The sequence below is a fragment of the Osmerus mordax genome, chromosome 5, assembly GCF_038355195.1.
Source record: "Osmerus mordax isolate fOsmMor3 chromosome 5, fOsmMor3.pri, whole genome shotgun sequence".
Classification (NCBI taxonomy): domain Eukaryota; kingdom Metazoa; phylum Chordata; class Actinopteri; order Osmeriformes; family Osmeridae; genus Osmerus; species Osmerus mordax.
The window spans coordinates 2152637-2159441 of NC_090054.1; positions in this window are offsets into that span (position 1 = coordinate 2152637).

The window sequence follows — 6805 nt, forward strand, 5'->3', positions numbered from 1 at the left end:
TCTCTGTCCACAGGGTCTGCTCTCTGTCCACAGTGTCTGCTCTCTGTCCACAGGGTCTGCACTCTGTCCACAGGGTCTGCTCTCTGTCCACAGGGTCTGCTCTCTGTCCACAGGGTCTGCACTCTGTCCACAGGGTCTGCTCTCTGTCCACAGGGTCTGCTCTCTGTCCACAGGGTCTGCTCTCTGTCCACAGGGTCTGCTCTCTGTCCACAGCTCTCTGTCCAGGGTCTGCTCTCTGTCCACAGTGTCTGCTCTCTGTCCACAGTGTCTGCTCTCTGTCCACAGGGTCTGCTCTCTGTCCACAGGGTCTGCTCTCTGTCCACAGGGTCTGCTCTCTGTCCACAGCTCTCTGTCCACAGTGTCTGCTCTCTGTCCACAGGGTCTGCTCTCTGTCCACAGCTCTCTGTCCAGGGTCTGCTCTCTGTCCACAGTGTCTGCTCTCTGTCCACAGGGTCTGCTCTCTGTCCACAGCTCTCTGTCCACAGGGTCTGCTCTCTGTCCACAGCTCTCTGTCCACAGGGTCTGCTCTCTGTCCACAGCTCTCTGTCCACAGGGTCTGCTCTCTGTCCACAGGGTCTGCTGTCTGTCCACAGGGTCTGCTCTCTGTCCACAGGGTCTGCTCTCTGTCCACAGGGTCTGCTCTCTGTCCACAGCACCTGATCAAAGCAGACTCATGAACCTCGTGTTTTTCTACCTCTTTATGTCCTTTTCTGTAGAAATGAATAAATAAACAAACAAACAGTTAAGTGTTAATGAATCAGACTCTTGTCAACAAACTGATGTGTAGTGAGCAGACTGGCACAATGTGGCTGAAAAATGTTGCTACAAAAACTACTGGCAGCAGTTGCTGGCAATCGTGCTTCAAAAGTTCCAAGTGTTTCATTGCCGTGGTGTTGACAATGGGGTTATTTTTAGAACATTATCCCTTTTTCTTTGACTGGCAATCAAATATCTTTTCCGTGCTAGCGGAATGACTTTGAATAGAAATGATTATCGCACCATTTAGCAGTCAGCCCTGGCTGTCATCTCCTGTGCTCTGACATCACGCTGTCCTGACTGGCCTGTCTGACAGCCCTGCGCAGGCCTGTCAGAGGACTTCAGCTCGGTCATAGGAGATGGATGGGACTGTTATTACTGCTCACTCTCCTTTTCTTGAAAGTCTCGGTCCTTGTAAAACGCTATTTCTAAATCCAAAGTCAACAATGTGTTGACAGAGATTGTCACATATGTCATTGTTTTGCTCACAAAGGGAGTCTTGATGGACCAGGAGAGTGGGGTGTTACCAAGGCAACAACGGTTTTCAGAGATGTTAAATAAAGACAGTGGATGGAAGGATGAATGGGTGGAAGGATGGGTGGAAGGATGGGTGGAAGGATGGATAGTTGGGGAGATGGATTGATGGATGATGGTGAATTGCTTGATAATTGGATAGACAGTTGAATAGATAATATACATAGCTGGATGGATAAATGGATTGTGGGGTATGGATGGATGAAGTGATGGATGGGTGGGTGGGTGCATGGAGGGATGATTGGATAGATGGATATATGGATAGACAGTTGGATAGATGGCGGTGTGAATGGTGGATGGGTGGATTTCACCAGGGGATCACTGATGACACACCAGACAGTGTGGGAGACACAAATAGACCATATGTCCCTTTGGACATAACCACCAGTGAACTGACAACACAGCCTGAAGACAACATCAGCTGACCTTCAGCACGACAGAGAGAGGCTGAGGAGAGAGAGGGGGGGGGGGGCAGAGAAATAAAGAAGGAGACAAATAGAAAGCAAGACCGAGAGAGAGAGAAAAAGAAACAGAGGAAATAAGTTAGAATTAAAGAATGATGAAGATACATGGAGAGAGTGTGTGTGATCTGAAGCCTAATCTAATCCCAGTTTGATTCAGTAAGAGCTATGGAGTGGTCTTCAGTAATAATCATGAGTAATACATGGCTCCATTAGTCTGTCTTGAAGCAGCCATTACACATGCTAAGAGGCTATCTTCATCCCAGAAGACCCTGGTCCTTCTCACTCCCTGACAGAGACACACACCTTGGAAGACCAGAAAGTGGAGTTCCATGCTCCATTAATGTCTATGCATGCCACATTTATCACCACGGTGGACTTCACAGTATAGCTGATAGCCAATCAGTGCTGACTTCCTGCTGTCACTAGGCAGATTAATTCCTTGCCAACATGAACCCGTCTTCAAGTCCATTACCCCTCGTTATCGTACCTCACCCCTTCCTTACCTCCCTCACCCCTTCTCACCGTTCTCACCCCTCCTTAACTTTCCTCGCCCGTCCCCACCCCTCCTCACCCCTTCTCACATCTCATCCACTCTTCTAACCTCTCTTACTTCTCCTCACCTCCCTAACCCCTCCTCACCCAACCCCTCCTCACCCCTCCTCACCTCCCTCACCCCCTCCTCACCTCCCTCACCCCTCCTCACCCAACCCCTCCTCACCCCTCCTCACCTCCCTAACCCCTCCTCACCTCCCTCACCCCTCCTCACCTCCCTCACCTCCTCTTGTGTAGAGACACAGGTCTACAGTCCAGAGCAATCACATTCTGACCAAACATCTCTCCTGACAGTGTGTTAGCGTTTGCCTTTTCAACACATTTGAACAATCCAATACAGCTCCCTATCTCCCTCTCTCTCTACCTCTCTCTTACCTTCTCTCTCAGTTTCCCCCTCTCTTTTTGTCTCCCTCTCTCTCACTCTTTCTCACCCTTCCTCACTCTCTTTATCTCCATCTCTGTCTCTCTTATCCTCCTCTCTCTCTTCATCCCCCTCTTTTATCCTTTCTCCCTCTCAGGTTGTGCCAGGCTGGATCCTTTACAAACTCAGTTGAGCTTGTAGTGGCAGAATTATCCTGTTTGAAGAGCGTTAATGTGAATATGAAGTGACTGGTGGGAAATACAGGGAGAAAGAGAGAAAAGAGAGAGAGAAAAAGTCAAAGGGAGAGAGAGAGTAAGAGAGAGAAGAAGAAAGACAGAGGGATGGGGGGGGTGCTCTATTAGGAATCTCATTGGCTTAAGCTCTGCACATCGCCAGGCTCATTGCAGCTCCTTACTTCAAAAGGTAACACTGGTGATGGTGTTAACTGGGTTCTGTAGCTTATGCTTCAGGACACAAACAGAAACTAGAAACACACACAGACACACCCGGACACAGGCCACCCCCCCCCCACACACACACACACACACACAAACACACCAGAAACACACATTCAGACACACAGGAACCAGACAGAAGCAGACTGACAGGGTATAATAATAAGCATACACATTTTTGTTGATGTTGTGAACGTCACTGGAGAATGCATTAGATGAGTTTGTTATTCCTGTTAGAGCTTATTACAAAGACTAACAGCCTGTCAGTCAAGACATAAACACACACACATATGGCTGATGGAGAGAGGAGAAGACAGAGTGTGTGTGTGTGTGGTGGGGAGGAGAGGGGAGCAGGGTGTGTGTGGGGGGGGGGGTAGTGTGTGTGTGTGTGGTGGGGAGGAGAGGGGAGCAGGGTGTGTGTGTGGGGGGGGGGTAGTGTGTGTATGTGTGTATGGAGAGGAGAGGGGGAGCAGGGTGTGTGTGTGGGGGGGTAGTGTGTGTATGTGTGTATGGAGAGGAGAGGGGGAGCAGGGTGTGTGTGTGGGGGGGGGGGTAGTGTGTGTATGTGTGTATGGAGAGGAGAGGGGGAGCAGGGGTGTGTGTGTGGGGGGGTAGTGTGTGTGTGTGTGTGTATGGAGAGGAGAGGGGGAGCAGGGGTGTGTGTGTGGGGGGGGTAGTGTGTGTATGTGTGTATGGAGAGGAGAGGGGGAGCAGGGGTGTGTGTGTGGGGGGGGGGGGGTAGTGTGTGTATGTGGTATGGAGAGGAGAGGGGGGAGCAGGGTGTGTGTGTGGGGGGGGTAGTGTGTGTGTGTGTGTGTGTATGGAGAGGAGAGGGGGAGCAGGGTGTGTGTGTGGGGGGGTAGTGTGTGTATGTGTGTATGGAGAGGAGAGGGGGGCAGGGTGGTGTGTGGGGGGGGGGTAGTGTGTGTATGTGTGTATGGAGAGGAGAGGGGGAGAGGGTGTGTGTGTGGGGGGGGTAGTGTGTGTATGTGTGTATGGGAGGAGAGGGGAGCAGGGTGTGTGTGTGGGGGGGGGTAGTGTGTGTATGTGTGTATGGAGAGGGAGAGGGGGGCAGGGGTGTGTGTGGGGGGGGTAGTGTGTGTATGTGTGTATGGAGAGGAGAGGGGAGCAGGGTGTGTGTGTGGGGGGGGGTGTGTGTGTATGTGTGTATGGAGAGGGAGGGGGGCAGGGGTGTGTGTGTGGGGGGGGGTGGTGTATGTGTGTATGGAGAGGAGAGGGGAGCAGGGTGTGTGTGTGGGGGGGGTAGTGTGGGTATGTGTGTATGGAGAGGAGGGGGGAGCAGGGGTGTGTGGTGTGGGGGGGTAGTGTGTGTATGTGTGTATGGAGAGGAGAGGGGGGGCAGGGTGTGTGTGTGGGGGGGTGTGTGTGTATGTGTGTATGGAGAGGAGGGGGAGCAGGGTGTGTGTGTGGGGGGGTAGTGTGTGTATGTGTGTATGGAGAGGAGAGGGGGAGGGGGGGTGGTGTGTGTGGGGGGGTAGTGTGTGTATGTGTGTATGGAGAGGAGGGGGGAGCGGGTGTGTGTGTGGGGGGGTAGTGTGTGTATGTGTGTATGGGAGGAGGGGGGGAGGGTGTGTGTGTGGGGGGGTAGTGTGTGTATGTGTGTATGGAGAGGAGGGGGGAGAGGGTGTGTGTGTGGGGGGGTGTGTGTGTTGTGTGTATGGAGAGGAGAGGGGGAGCAGGGGTGTGTGTGGGGTGGGGGTGTGTGTGTATGTGTGTATGGGGGGAGGGGGGCAGGGTGTGTGTGTGGGGGGGTTGTGTGTGTATGTGTGTATGGGAGGAGAGGGGGAGCAGGGTGTGTGTGTGGGGGGGGGTAGTGGTGTATGTGTGTATGGAGAGGGAGGGGAGCAGGGTGTGTGTGTGGAGTGGGGGGGGGTAGGTGTGGTGTAGTGTGTATGGAGAGGAGAGGGGAGCAGGGTGTGTGTGTGGGAGTGGGGGGGGGGTGTGGGTGTATGTGTGTATGGAGAGGAGAGGGGGAGCAGGGTGTGTGTGTGGAGTGGGGGGGGGTGTGGTGTATGTGTGTATGGAGTGGAGAGGGGGAGCAGGGGTGTGTGTGTGGGGGGGTAGTGTGTGTATGTGTGTATGGAGAGGAGAGGGGGAGCAGGGGTGTGTTGTGTGGAGTGGGGGGGGTAGTGTGTGTGTGTGGGGGGGTAGTGTGTGTGTGTGGGGGGGGGTAGTGTGTGTGTGTGGGGGGGGTAGTGTGTGTGTGTGGGGGGGGGTAGTGTGTGTGTGTGTGGGGGGGGGTAGGTGTGTTGTGTGTGGGGGGGGGGGTAGTGTGTGTGTGTGGGGGGGTAGGTGTGTGTGTGTGTGGGGGGGTAGTGTGTGTGTGGGGGGGGTAGTGTGTGTGTGTGGGGGGGGGGGTAGTGTGTGGGTGTGGGGGGGTAGTGTGTGTGTGTGTGTGTGTGTATGGAGAGGAGAGGGGAGCAGGGTGTGTGTGTGTGGGGGGGTAGTGTGTGTGTGGGGGGGGGGGTAGTGTGTTTCCTAACATTACCTGGTGCAGCTTCACAGCTCTTCACAGTTTCAGAATGTTTGGCTCCATTTTTCAAAACTCGACACAAACCCACAAACACAAAATACACACTCTACAAATCTCTGGCAAAGCAAACACTGCTTTGGATTACAACTGTACTTGGGCAATGAAAGGTGACGTCAAACGAGTTCGCAAGAACGGAAAACAAACGATTGATAAACAGCCAAGGACTTAATATACCGAACCAAACAAGACAGGAATGCAACAACGGTAACGACACCACTAAAAGGCAATCAACAAGACACAGGTGGAACTAATAAACACAGAACACAGGGACACACTAGGGCAGACAAACTACGGCTGGGGCACGGCCGTGGGCGGGGCGGTGTAAAGGGGAGAGGGGAGGCCTGCTGAGGGGATGACGACCACACACCGACCATCATCTTCAACTGAGCTCCAGACTGGGGAACACGGTGGGAGGAATGGTTTTGCATATTGAGGTTGGTCGATGAACCGGACCAGACCAGCCCTGTCCCAGATGGCAGCATACCTGGGCTGATGTGGGCACCCCTGCCCTGCTGGGATGAGGGCACCCCTGCCCTGCTGGGATGAGAGGGCACCCCTGCTCTGCTGGGATGAGGGCACCCCTGCCCTGCTGGGATGAGGGCACCCCTGCCCTGCTGGGATGAGGACACCCCTGCCCTGCTGGGATGAGGGCACCCCTGCTCTGCTGGGATGAGGGCACCCCTGCTCTGCTGGGATGAGGACACCCCTGCCCTGCTGGGATGAGGGCACCCCTGCCCTGCTGGGATGAGGGCACCCCTGCCCTGCTGGGATGAGGGCACCCCTGCCCTGCTGGGATGTGGGCACCCCTGCCCTGCTGGGATGAGGACACCCCTGCTCTGCTGGGATGTGGGCACCCCTGCCCTGCTGGGATGAGGGCACCCCTGCCCTGCTGGGATGAGGGCACCCCTGCCCTGCTGGGATGAGGGCACCCCTGCCCTGCTGGGATGAGAGGGCACCCCTGCTCTGCTGGGATGAGAGGGCACCCCTGCTCTGCTGGGATGAGAGGGCACCCCTGCTCTGCTGGGATGAGGGCACCCCTGCCCTGCTGGGATGAGGGCACCCCTGCCCTGCTGGGATGAGAGGACACCCCTGCTCTGCTGGGATGAGAGGGCACCCCTGCTCTGCTGGG